The following is a 14,114-nucleotide window of genomic DNA, read 5'->3' as shown; positions in this document are numbered from 1 at the left end:
TTGGTTATGCTAGATGTGGATTTTATTCAATACAATCAGTACAGTCATAAGTATTGAAAAAGAAAATAATTTTTGGTGTTGAATGATTAGCAACAAACGAACATGCATGCCAGATGGCACTTGAATAAGCTGTCCACGGTGATAGAAAAGGTTTAAAATAAACCAACAACAATGTTATCATAATAAATGTCATATTTAGCTTCTGTGGTCATTTTTTACAAGCTAAACACTGCAAGACTGTTGTACAGTTGAAGCAAGGATAAAATATCAACTCTAGTGATGAGACACTTGGTGTAATGACTTCCACCCCAGATGGGACTTGGACCCACAACCCCTGGCTTAGGAGGACAGTGACTTATCCATTATGCCAGTGGTGCTTACTGATGTTCTTATTTAAGACTGTTAGGTTTTTAATATTCAATTATTTATTTTTGAGGAAAAAGTGAAGCTGTTTACTGTGTTCTTTGCGTTACCAAGTCCAGCAGGAAATGTGCTGGTACTATCCAGAGCTGTCAGTATGGATTATCATGCTATATTGCAGAAAATCAATTTGATGCAACTGCTTTACCAACAGTATGTTTATCTTTTCCATTGCTGTTTTGTTGGCTGACTGAAGGAAGATATGCAGTGCATTTGAACTAAAGCAGATGTGTGCTTACAACTTAAATGCACAATCATATTTGTGTTTTTTTTTTCTTCCATCATTTGTAATATCATATTAAATATTAAGGTAGCAGTTTATAATCAATGACTAATGACATAAGTAAAGGAAAAAAACAGTAAACAAAGCTGCTCCAGGTGAGGTTTGAACTCACAACCTCGGCATTGCTCAACAGATACTGTCTTATAAGTACCGCGCACTGACCAATTGCGCCACTGGAGCACTTAGCAGTATCGGTTGGTTATGCTAGATGTGGATTTTATTCAATACAATCAGTACAGTCATAAGTATTGAAAAAGAAAATAATTTTTGGTGATGAATGATGAGCAACAAACAAACATGCATGCCAGATGGCACTTGAATAAGCTGTCCACGGTGATAGAAAAGGTTTAAAATAAACCAACAACAATGTTATCATAATAAATGTCATATTTAGCTTCTGTGGTCATTTTTTACAAGCTTAACACTGCAAGACTGTTGTACAGTTGAAGCAAGGATAAAATATCAACTCTAGTGATGAGACACTTGTTGTAATGACTTCCACCCCAGATGGGACTTGGACCCACAACCCCTGGCTTAGGAGGACAGTGACTTATCCATTATGCCAGTGGTGCTTACTGATGTCCTTATTTAAGACTGATAGGTTTTTAATAGTCAATTATTTATTTTTGAGGAAAAAGTGAAGCTGTTTACTGTGTTCTTTGCATTACCATGTCCAGCAGGAAATGTGCTGGTACTATCCAGAGCTGTCAGTATGGATTATCATGCTATATTGCAGAAAATCAATTTGATGCAACTGCTTTACCAACAGTATGTTAATCTTTTCCATTGCTGTTTTGTTGGCTGACTGAAGGAAGATATGCAGTGCATTTGAACCAAAGCAGATGTGTGCTGAAAACTTAAATGCACAATCATGTTTGTGTTTTTTCTTTCTTTCTTCCATCCTTTGTAATATCATATTAAATATTAAGGTAGCAGTTTACAATCAATGATTATTGACATAAGAAAAAGAATAAAAACAGTAAACAAAGCTGCTCCAGGTGAGTCAAAGGTGCTCCAGGTGAGGTTTGAACTTACAACCTCTGCATTGCTTAACAGATACTGTCTTATAAGTACTGTGCGCTGACCAATTGCGCCACTGGAGCACTTAGCAGCATCTGTTGGTTATGCTAGATGTGGATTTTATTCAATACAACCAGTACAGTCATAAAAATTGAAAAAGAAAATAATTTTTGGTGATGAATGATGAGCAACAAACGAACGTGCATGCTAGATGGCACTTGAATAAGCTGTCCTCGGTGATAGAAAAGGTTTAAAAAAAACAACAACAATGTTATCATAATAAATGTCATTTTTTAGCTTCTGTGGTCATTTTTTGCCAGCTACACACTGCAAGACTGTTGTACAGTTGAAGCAAGGATAAAATATCAACTCTAGTGATGAGACACTTGCTGTAATGACTTCCAACTCAGACCGGACTAAAACCCACAACCACTGGCTTAGGAGAACAGTGCCTTATCCATTATGCCAGTGGTGCTTACTGATGTCCTTATTTAAGACTGATAGGTTTTTAATAGTCAATTATTTATTTTTGAAAAAAAGTGAAGCTGTTTACTGTGTTCTTTGCATTACCAAGTCCAGCATGAAATGTGCTGGTACTATGCAGAGCTGTCAGTATGGATTATCATGCTATATTGCAGAAAATCAATTTGATGCAACTGCTTTACCAACAGTATGTTTATCTTTTCCATTGCTGTTTTGTTGGCTGACTGAAGGAAGATATGCAGTGCATTTGAACCAAAGCAGATGTGTGCTTACAACTTAAATGCACAATCATATTTGTGTTTTTTTTTTTCTTTCTTCCATCATTTGTAATATCATATTAAATATTAAGGTAGCAGTTTATAATCAATGACTAATGACATAAGTAAAGGAAAAAAATAGTATACAAAGCTGATCCAGGAGAAGCTTGAACTCACAACCTCGGCATTGCTCAACAGATACTGTCTTACAAGTACCGCGCACTGACCAATTGCACCAATGGAACACTTTGCAGCATTAATTGGTTATGCTAGATGTGGATTTTATTCAATACAATCAGTACAGTCATAAGAATTGAAAAAGAAAATCATTTTTTATGATGAATGATGAGCAACAAAGGAACATGCATGCCAGATGGCACTTGAATAAGCTGTCCACGGTGATAGAAAAGGTTTAAAATAAACCAACAACAATGTTATCATAATAAATGTCATATTTAGCTTCTGTGGTCATTTTTTACAAGCTAAACACTGCAAGACTGTTGTACAGTTGAAGCAAGGATAAAATATCAACTCTAGTGATGAGACACTTGTTGTAATGACTTCCACCCCAGATGGGACTTGGACCCACAACCCCTGGCTTAGGAGGACAGTGACTTATCCATTATGCCAGTGGTGCTTACTGATGTCCTTATTTAAGACTGATAGGTTTTTAATAGTCAATTATTTATTTTTGAGGAAAAAGTGAAGCTGTTTACTGTGTTCTTTGCATTACCATGTCCAGCAGGAAATGTGCTGGTACTATCCAGAGCTGTCAGTATGGATTATCATGCTATATTGCAGAAAATCAATTTGATGCAACTGCTTTACCAACAGTATGTTAATCTTTTCCATTGCTGTTTTGTTGGCTGACTGAAGGAAGATATGCAGTGCATTTGAACCAAAGCAGATGTGTGCTGAAAACTTAAATGCACAATCATGTTTGTGTTTTTTCTTTCTTTCTTCCATCCTTTGTAATATCATATTAAATATTAAGGTAGCAGTTTACAATCAATGATTATTGACATAAGAAAAAGAATAAAAACAGTAAACAAAGCTGCTCCAGGTGAGTCAAAGGTGCTCCAGGTGAGGTTTGAACTTACAACCTCTGCATTGCTTAACAGATACTGTCTTATAAGTACTGTGCGCTGACCAATTGCGCCACTGGAGCACTTAGCAGCATCTGTTGGTTATGCTAGATGTGGATTTTATTCAATACAACCAGTACAGTCATAAAAATTGAAAAAGAAAATAATTTTTGGTGATGAATGATGAGCAACAAACGAACGTGCATGCTAGATGGCACTTGAATAAGCTGTCCTCGGTGATAGAAAAGGTTTAAAAAAAACAACAACAATGTTATCATAATAAATGTCATTTTTTAGCTTCTGTGGTCATTTTTTGCCAGCTACACACTGCAAGACTGTTGTACAGTTGAAGCAAGGATAAAATATCAACTCTAGTGATGAGACACTTGCTGTAATGACTTCCAACTCAGACCGGACTAAAACCCACAACCACTGGCTTAGGAGAACAGTGCCTTATCCATTATGCCAGTGGTGCTTACTGATGTCCTTATTTAAGACTGATAGGTTTTTAATAGTCAATTATTTATTTTTGAAAAAAAGTGAAGCTGTTTACTGTGTTCTTTGCATTACCAAGTCCAGCATGAAATGTGCTGGTACTATGCAGAGCTGTCAGTATGGATTATCATGCTATATTGCAGAAAATCAATTTGATGCAACTGCTTTACCAACAGTATGTTTATCTTTTCCATTGCTGTTTTGTTGGCTGACTGAAGGAAGATATGCAGTGCATTTGAACCAAAGCAGATGTGTGCTTACAACTTAAATGCACAATCATATTTGTGTTTTTTTTTTTCTTTCTTCCATCATTTGTAATATCATATTAAATATTAAGGTAGCAGTTTATAATCAATGACTAATGACATAAGTAAAGGAAAAAAATAGTATACAAAGCTGATCCAGGAGAAGCTTGAACTCACAACCTCGGCATTGCTCAACAGATACTGTCTTACAAGTACCGCGCACTGACCAATTGCACCAATGGAACACTTTGCAGCATTAATTGGTTATGCTAGATGTGGATTTTATTCAATACAATCAGTACAGTCATAAGAATTGAAAAAGAAAATCATTTTTTATGATGAATGATGAGCAACAAAGGAACATGCATGCCAGATGGCACTTGAATAAGCTGTCCACGGTGATAGAAAAGGTTTAAAATAAACCAACAACAATGTCATCATAATAAATGTCATATTTAACTTCTGTGGTCATTTTTTTACAAGCTAAACACTGCAAGACTGTTTTACAGTTGAAGCAAGGATAAAATATCAACTCTAGTGATGAGACACTTGCTGTAATGACTTCCACCCCAGATGGGACTTGAACCCACAACCCCTGCCTTAGGAGGACAGTGACTTATCCATTATGCCAGTGGTGCTTACTGATGTTCTTTTTTAAGACTGTTAGGTTTTTAATAGTCAATTATTTATTTTTGAGGAAAAAGTGAAGCTGTTTACTGTGTTCTTTGCGTTACCAAGTCCAGCAGGAAATGTGCTGGTACTATCCAGAGCTGTCAGTATGGATTATCATGCTATATTGCAGAAAATCAATTTGATGCAACTGCTTTACCAACAGTATGTTAATCTTTTCCATTGCTGTTTTGTTGGCTGACTGAAGGAAGATATGCAGTGCATTTGAACCAAAGCAGATGTGTGCTGACAACTTAAATGCACAATCATGTTTGTGTTTTTTCTTTCTTTCTTCCATCCTTTGTAATATCATATTAAATATTAAGGTAGCAGTTTATAATCAATGATTATTGACATAAGAAAAAGAATAAAAACAGTAAACAGAGCTGCTCCAGGTGAGGCAAAGGTGCGCCAGGTGAGGTTTGAACTGACAACCTCACCATTGCTCAACAGATACTGTCTTATAAGTACCGCGCGCTGACCAATTGCGCCACTGGAGCACTTAGCAACATCTGTTGGTTATGCTAGATGTGGATTTTATTCAATACAATCAGTACAGTCATAAGAATTGAAAAAGAAAATAATTTTTGGTGATGAATGATGAGCAACAAAGGAACATGCATGCCAGATGGCACTTGAATAAGCTGTCCACGGTGATAGAAAAGGTTTAAATTAAACCAACAGCAATGGTATCATAATAAATGTCATTTTTAGCTTCTGTGGTCATTTTTTACAAGCTAAACACTGCAAGACTGTTTTACAGTTGAAGCAAGGATAAAATATCAACTCTAGTGATGAGGCATTTGCTGTAATGACTTCCACCCCAGATCGGACTTGGACCCACATCCCCTGGCTTAGGAGGACAGCGACTTATCCATTATGCCAGTGGTGCTTACTGATGTTCTTATTTAAGACTGTTAGGTTTTTAATAGTCAATTATTTATTTTTGAGGAAAAAGTGAAGCTGTTTACTGTGTTCTTTGCATTACCATGTCCAGCAGGAAATGTGCTGGTACTATCCAGAGCTGTCAGTATGGATTATCATGCTATATTGCAGAAAATCAATTTGATGCAACTGCTTTACCAACAGTATGTTAATCTTTTCCATTGCTGTTTTGTTGGCTGACTGAAGGAAGATATGCAGTGCATTTGAACCAAAGCAGATGTGTGCTGACAACTTGAATGCACAATCATGTTTGTGTTTTTTCTTTCTTTCTTCCATCCTTTGTAATATCATATTAAATATTAAGGTAGCAGTTTACAATCAATGATTATTGACATAAGAAAAAGAATAAAAAACAGTAAACAAAGCTGCTCCAGGTGAGTCAAAGGTGCTCCAGGTGAGGTTTGAACTTACAACCTCGGCATTGTTCAACAGATATTGTCTTATAAGTACTGTGTGCTGACCAATTGCGCCACTGGAGCACTTAGCAGCATCTCTTGGTTATGCTATATGTGGATTTTATTCAATACAACCAGTACAGTCATAAAAATTGAAAAAGAAAATAATTTTTGGTAATGAATGATGAGCAACAAACGAACGTGCATGCCAGATGGCACTTGAATAAGCTGTCCTCGGTGATAGAAAAGGTTTAAAAAAAACAACAACAATGTTATCATAATAAGTGTCATTTTTTAGCTTCTGTTGTCATTTTTTGCCAGCTAAACACTGCAAGACTGTTGTACAGTTGAAGCAAGGATAAAATATCAACTCTAGTGATGAGACACTTGCTGTAATGACTTCCAACTCAGACGGGACTAAAACCCACAACCACTGGCTTAGGAGAACAGTGCCTTATCCATTATGCCAGTGGTGCTTACTGATGTCCTTATTTAAGACTGATAGGTTTTTAATAGTCAATTATTTATTTTTGAAAAAAGTGAAGCTGTTTACTGTGTTCTTTGCATTACCAAGTCCAGCATGAAATGTGCTGGTACTATGCAGAGCTGTCAGTATGGATTATCATGCTATATTGCAGAAAATCAATTTGATGCAACTGCTTTACCAACAGTATGTTTATCTTTTCCATTGCTGTTTTGTTGGCTGACTGAAGGAAGATATGCAGTGCATTTGAACCAAAGCAGATGTGTGCTTACAACTTAAATGCACAATCATATTTGTGTTTTTTTTTTTTTTCCATCATTTGTAATATCATATTAAATATTAAGGTACCAGTTTATAATCAATGACTAATGACATAAGTAAAGAAAAAAAACAGCATACAAAGCTGATCCAGGAGAAGCTTGAACTCACAACCTCGGCATTGCTCAACAGATACTGTCTTACAAGTACCACGCACTGACCAATTGCACCAATGGAACACTTTGCAGCATTTATTGGTTATGCTAGATGTGGATTTTATTCAATACAATCAGTACAGTCATAAGAATTGAAAAAGAAAATCATTTTTGATGATGAATGATGAGCAACAAAGGAACATGCATGCCAGATGGCACTTGAATAAGCTGTCCACGGTGATAGAAAAGGTTTAAAATAAACCAACAACAATGTCATCATAATAAATGTAATATTTAGCTTCTGTGGTCATTTTTTACAAGCTAAACACTGCAAGACTGTTTTACAGTTGAAGCAAGGATAAAATATCAACTCTAGTGATGAGACACTTGCTGTAATGACTTCCACCCCAGATGGGACTTGGACCCACAACCCCTGGCTTAGGAGGACAGTGACTTATCCATTATGCCAGTGGTGCTTACTGATGTTCTTATTTAAGACTGTTAGGTTTTTAATAGTCAATTATTTATTTTTGAGGAAAAAGTGAAGCTGTTTACTGTGTTCTTTGCGTTACCAAGTCCAGCAGGAAATGTGCTGGTACTATGCAGAGCTGTCAGTATGGATTATCATGCTATATTGCAGAAAATCAATTTGATGCAACTGCTTTACCAACAGTATGTTAATCTTTTCCATTGCTGTTTTGTTGGCTGACTGAAAGAAGATATGCAGTGCATTTGAACCAAAGCAGATGTGTGCTGACAACTTAAATGTACAATCATGTTTGTGTTTTTTCTTTCTTTCTTCCATCCTTTGTAATATCATATTAAATATTAAGGTAGCAGTTTATAATCAATGACTAATGACATAAGTAAAGGAAAAAAACAGTATACAAAGCTGCTCCAAGTGAGGTTTGAACTCACAACCTCGGCATTGCACAACAGATACTGTCTTATAAGTACCGCGTGCTGACCAATTGCGCCACTGGAGCACTTAGCAGAATCAGTTGGTTATGCTAGATGTGGATTTTATTCAATACAATCAGTACAGTCATAAGTATTGAAAAAGAAAATAATTTTTGGTGTTGAATGATTAGCAACAAACGAACATGCATGCCAGATGGCACTTGAATAAGCTGTCCACGGTGATAGAAAAGGTTTAAAATAAACCAACAACAATGTTATCATAATAAATGTCATATTTAGCTTCTGTGGTCATTTTTTACAAGCTAAACACTGCAAGACTGTTGTACAGTTGAAGCAAGGATAAAATATCAACTCTAGTGATGAGACACTTGTTGTAATGACTTCCACCCCAGATGGGACTTGGACCCACAACCCCTGGCTTAGGAGGACAGTGACTTATCCATTATGCCAGTGGTGCTTACTGATGTCCTTATTTAAGACTGATAGGTTTTTAATAGTCAATTATTTATTTTTGAGGAAAAAGTGAAGCTGTTTACTGTGTTCTTTGCATTACCATGTCCAGCAGGAAATGTGCTGGTACTATCCAGAGCTGTCAGTATGGATTATCATGCTATATTGCAGAAAATCAATTTGATGCAACTGCTTTACCAACAGTATGTTAATCTTTTCCATTGCTGTTTTGTTGGCTGACTGAAGGAAGATATGCAGTGCATTTGAACCAAAGCAGATGTGTGCTGACAACTTAAATGCACAATCATGTTTGTGTTTTTTCTTTCTTTCTTCCATCCTTTGTAATATCATATTAAATATTAAGGTAGCAGTTTACAATCAATGATTATTGACATAAGAAAAAGAATAAAAACAGTAAACAAAGCTGCTCCAGGTGAGTCAAAGGTGCTCCAGGTGAGGTTTGAACTTACAACCTCTGCATTGCTCAACAGATACTGTCTTATAAGTACTGTGCGCTGACCAATTGCGCCACTGGAGCACTTAGCAGTGTCTGTTGGTTATGCTAGATGTGGATTTTATTCAATACAACCAGTACAGTCATAAAAATTGAAAAAGAAAATAATTTTTGGAGATGAATGATGAGCAACAAACGAACGTGCATGCTAGATGGCACTTGAATAAGCTATCCTCGGTGATAGAAAAGGTTTAAAAAAAACAACAACAATGTTATCATAATAAATGTCATTTTTTAGCTTCTGTGGTCATTTTTTGCCAGCTAAACACTGCAAGACTGTTGTACAGTTGAAGCAAGGATAAAATATCAACTCTAGTGATGAGACACTTGCTGTAATGACTTCCAACTCAGACCGGACTAAAACCCACAACCACTGGCTTAGGAGAACAGTGCCTTATCCATTATGCCAGTGGTGCTTACTGATGTCCTTATTTAAGACTATTAGGTTTTTAATAGTCAATTATTTATTTTTGAGGAAAAAGTGAAGCTGTTTACTGTGTTCTTTGCGTTACCAAGTCCAGCAGGAAATGTGCTGGTACTATCCAGAGCTGTCAGTATGGATTATCATGCTATATTGCAGAAAATCAATTTGATGCAACTGCTTTACCAACAATATGTTAATCTTTTTCATTGCTGTTTTGTTGGCTGACTGAAGGAAGATATGCAGTGCATTTGAACCAAAGCAGATGTGTGCTGACAACTTAAATGCACAATCATGTTTGTGTTTTTTCTTTCTTTCTTCCATCCTTTGTAATATCATATTAAATATTAAGGTAGCAGTTTATAATCAATGATTATTGACATAAGAAAAATAATAAAAACAGTAAACAAAGATGCTCCAGGTGAGGTTTGAACTCACAACCTCGGCATAGCTCAACAGATACTGTCTTATAAGTACCGAACGCTGACCAATTGCGCCACTGGAGCACTTAGCAGCATCAGTTGGTTATGCTAGATGTGGATTTTATTCAATACAATCAGTACAGTCATAAGAATTGAAAAAGAAAATAATTTTTGGTGATGAATGATGAGCAACAAACGAACATGCATGCCAGATGGCACTTGAATAAGCTGTCCACGGTGATAGAAAAGGTTTAATATAAACCAACAACAATGTTATCATAATAAATGTCATATTTAGCTTCTGTGGTCATTTTTTACAAGCTAAACACTGCAAGACTGTTTTACAGTTGAAGCAAGGATAAAATATCAACTCTAGTGATGAGACACTTGTTGTAATGACTTCCACCCCAGATGGGACTTGGACCCACAACCCCTGGCTTAGGAGGACAGTGACTTATCCATTATTTAAGACTGTTAGGTTTTTAATAGTCAATTATTTATTTTTGAGGAAAAAGTGAAGCTGTTTACTGTGTTCTTTGCGTTACCAAGTCCAGCAGGAAATGTGCTGGTACTATCCAGAGCTGTCAGTATGGATTATTATGCTATATTGCAGAAAATCAATTTGATGCAACTGCTTTACCAACAGTATGTTAATCTTTTCCATTGCTGTTTTGTTGGCTGATTGAAGGAAGATATGCAGTGCATTTGAACCAAAGCAGATGTGTGCTGACAACTTAAATGCACAATCATGTTTGTGTTTTTTCTTTCTTTCTTCCATCCTTTGTAATATCATATTAAATATTAAGGTAGCAGTTTATAATCAATGATTATTGACATAAGAAAAAGAATAAAAACAGTAAACAAAGCTGCTCCTGGTGAAGTTTGAACTTACAACCTCGGCATTGCTCAACAGATACTGTCTTATAAGTACCGTGCGCTGACCAATTGCGCCATTGGAGCACTTAGCAGCATCTGTCGGTTATGCTAGATGTGGATTTTATTCAATACAATCAGTATAGTCATAAGAATTGAAATAGAAAATCATATTTGGTGATGAATGATGAGCAACAAACGAACGTGCATGCCAGGTAGCACTTGAATAAGCTGTCCACGGTGATAGAAAAGGTTTAAAAAAAATAAACAACAATGTTATCATAATAAATGTCATTTTTTAGCTTCTGTGTTCATTTTTTGCAAGCTAAACACTGCAAGACTGTTGTACAGTTGAAGCAAGGATAAAATATCAACTCTAGTGATGAGACACTTGCTGTAATGACTTCCAACTCAGACGGGACTAAAACCCACAACCACTGGCTTAGGAGAACAGTGCCTTAACCATTATGCCAGTGGTGCTTAATGATGTCCTTATTTAAGACTGATAGGTTTTTAATAGTCAATTATTTATTTTTGAAAAAAAGTGAAGCTGTTTACTGTGTTCTTTGCATTACCAAGTCCAGCAAGAAATGTGCTGGTACTATCCAGAGCTGTCAGTATGGATTATCATGCTATATTGCAGAAAATCAATTTGATGCAACTGCTTTACCAACAGTATGTTTATCTTTTCCATTGCTGTTTTGTTGGCTGACTGAAGGAAGATATGCAGTGCATTTGAACTAAAGCAAATGTGTGCTTACAACTTAAATGCACAATCATATTTGTGTTTTTTTTTTTTTCTTCCATCATTTGTAATATCATATTAAATATTAAGGTAGCAGTTTATAATCAATGACTAATGACATAAGTAAAGGAAAAAAACAGTATACAAAGCTGCTCCAGGTGAGGTTTGAACTCACAACCTCGGCATTGCACAACAGATACTGTTTTATAAGTACCGCGCGCTAACCAATTGCGCCACTGGAGCACTTAGCAGAATCATTTGGTTATGCTAGATGTGGATTTTATTCAATACAATCAGTACAGTCATAAGTATTGAAAAAGAAAATAATTTTTGGTGTTGAATGATTAGCAACAAACGAACATGCATGCCAGATGGCACTTGAATAAGCTGTCCACGGTGATAGAAAAGGTTTACAATAAACCAACAACAATGTTATCATAATAAATGTCATATTTAGCTTCTGTGGTCATTTTTTACAAGCTAAACACTGCAAGACTGTTGTACAGTTGAAGCAAGGATAAAATATCAACTCTAGTGATGAGACACTTGGTGTAATGACTTCCACCCCAGATGGGACTTGGACCCACAACCCCTGGCTTAGGATGACAGTGACTTATCCATTATTTAAGACTGTTAGGTTTTTAATAGTCAATTATTTATTTTTGAGGAAAAAGTGAAGCTGTTTACTGTGTTCTTTGCGTTACCAAGTCCAGCAGGAAATGTGCTGGTACTATCCAGAGCTGTCAGTATGGATTATTATGCTATATTGCAGAAAATCAATTTGATGCAACTGCTTTACCAACAGTATGTTAATCTTTTCCATTGCTGTTTTGTTGGCTGACTGAAGGAAGATATGCAGTGCATTTGAACCAAAGCAGATGTGTGCTGACAACTTAAATGCACAATCATGTTTGTGTTTTTTCTTTCTTTCTTCCATCCTTTGTAATATAATATTAAATATTAAGGTAGCAGTTTATAATCAATGATTATTGACATAAGAAAAAGAATAAAAACAGTAAACAAAGCTGCTCCAGGTGAGGTTTGAACTTACAACCTCGGCATTGCTCAACAGATACTGTGTTATAAGTACCGTGCGCTGACCAATTGCGCCACTGGAGCACTTAGCAGCATCTGTTGGTTATGCTAGATGTGGATTTTATTCAATACAATCAGTATAGTCATAAGAATTGAAATAGAAAATCATATTTGGTGATGAATGATGAGCAACAAACGAACGTGCATGCCAGATGGCACTTGAATAAGCTGTCCACGGTGATAGAAAAGGTTTAAAAAAAATAAACAACAATGTTATCATAATAAATGTCATTTTTTAGCTTCTGTGGTCATTTTTTACAAGCTAAACACTGCAAGACTGTTGTACAGTTGAAGCAAGGATAAAATATCAACTCTAGTGATGAGACACTTGGTGTAATGACTTCCACCCCAGATGGGACTTGGACCCACAACCCCTGGCTTAGGAGGACAGTGACTTATCCATTATGCCAGTGGTGCTTACTGATGTTCTTATTTAAGACTGTTAGGTTTTTAATATTCAATTATTTATTTTTGAGGAAAAAGTGAAGCTGTTTACTGTGTTCTTTGCGTTACCAAGTCCAGCAGGAAATGTGCTGGTACTATCCAGAGCTGTCAGTATGGATTATCATGCTATATTGCAGAAAATCAATTTGATGCAACTGCTTTACCAACAGTATGTTTATCTTTTCCATTGCTGTTTTGTTGGCTGACTGAAGGAAGATATGCAGTGCATTTGAACTAAAGCAGATGTGTGCTTACAACTTAAATGCACAATCATATTTGTGTTTTTTTTTTCTTCCATCATTTGTAATATCATATTAAATATTAAGGTAGCAGTTTATAATCAATGACTAATGACATAAGTAAAGGAAAAAAACAGTAAACAAAGCTGCTCCAGGTGAGGTTTGAACTCACAACCTCGGCATTGCTCAACAGATACTGTCTTATAAGTACCGCGCACTGACCAATTGCGCCACTGGAGCACTTAGCAGTATCGGTTGGTTATGCTAGATGTGGATTTTATTCAATACAATCAGTACAGTCATAAGTATTGAAAAAGAAAATAATTTTTGGTGATGAATGATGAGCAACAAACAAACATGCATGCCAGATGGCACTTGAATAAGCTGTCCACGGTGATAGAAAAGGTTTAAAATAAACCAACAACAATGTTATCATAATAAATGTCATATTTAGCTTCTGTGGTCATTTTTTACAAGCTTAACACTGCAAGACTGTTGTACAGTTGAAGCAAGGATAAAATATCAACTCTAGTGATGAGACACTTGTTGTAATGACTTCCACCCCAGATGGGACTTGGACCCACAACCCCTGGCTTAGGAGGACAGTGACTTATCCATTATGCCAGTGGTGCTTACTGATGTCCTTATTTAAGACTGATAGGTTTTTAATAGTCAATTATTTATTTTTGAGGAAAAAGTGAAGCTGTTTACTGTGTTCTTTGCATTACCATGTCCAGCAGGAAATGTGCTGGTACTATCCAGAGCTGTCAGTATGGATTATCATGCTATATTGCAG

General features: G+C 36.1%; 5 non-coding genes across 5 annotated transcripts; all 5 read right to left on the bottom strand.

Annotated features, from left to right (window-relative positions):
* Positions 1 to 790: 790 nt before the first annotated feature.
* Positions 791 to 883, bottom strand: TRNAI-UAU (transfer RNA isoleucine (anticodon UAU)). Its single transcript is given in 2 exon segments — positions 791 to 826; positions 846 to 883. It is a non-coding gene; the product is annotated as a tRNA-Ile (tRNA).
* Positions 884 to 9,913: 9,030 nt separating this feature from the next.
* On the bottom strand, positions 9,914 to 10,006 carry TRNAI-UAU (transfer RNA isoleucine (anticodon UAU)). The gene is given in 2 exon segments: positions 9,914 to 9,949; positions 9,969 to 10,006. It is a non-coding gene; the product is annotated as a tRNA-Ile (tRNA).
* Positions 10,007 to 11,690: 1,684 nt separating this feature from the next.
* TRNAI-UAU (transfer RNA isoleucine (anticodon UAU)) lies at positions 11,691 to 11,783 on the bottom strand. The gene is given in 2 exon segments: positions 11,691 to 11,726; positions 11,746 to 11,783. It is a non-coding gene; the product is annotated as a tRNA-Ile (tRNA).
* Positions 11,784 to 12,566: 783 nt separating this feature from the next.
* TRNAI-UAU (transfer RNA isoleucine (anticodon UAU)) lies at positions 12,567 to 12,659 on the bottom strand. The gene is given in 2 exon segments: positions 12,567 to 12,602; positions 12,622 to 12,659. It is a non-coding gene; the product is annotated as a tRNA-Ile (tRNA).
* An 806-nt stretch (positions 12,660 to 13,465) lies between these two features.
* On the bottom strand, positions 13,466 to 13,558 carry TRNAI-UAU (transfer RNA isoleucine (anticodon UAU)). Its single transcript is given in 2 exon segments — positions 13,466 to 13,501; positions 13,521 to 13,558. It is a non-coding gene; the product is annotated as a tRNA-Ile (tRNA).
* Positions 13,559 to 14,114: the final 556 nt, after the last annotated feature.

Source organism: Pseudophryne corroboree, chromosome 11, assembly GCF_028390025.1.
Source record: "Pseudophryne corroboree isolate aPseCor3 chromosome 11, aPseCor3.hap2, whole genome shotgun sequence".
Taxonomy (NCBI): domain Eukaryota; kingdom Metazoa; phylum Chordata; class Amphibia; order Anura; family Myobatrachidae; genus Pseudophryne; species Pseudophryne corroboree.
Note: the sequence above shows the minus strand (reverse complement) of the source record. Positions and strands in the feature narration are given on the sequence as shown.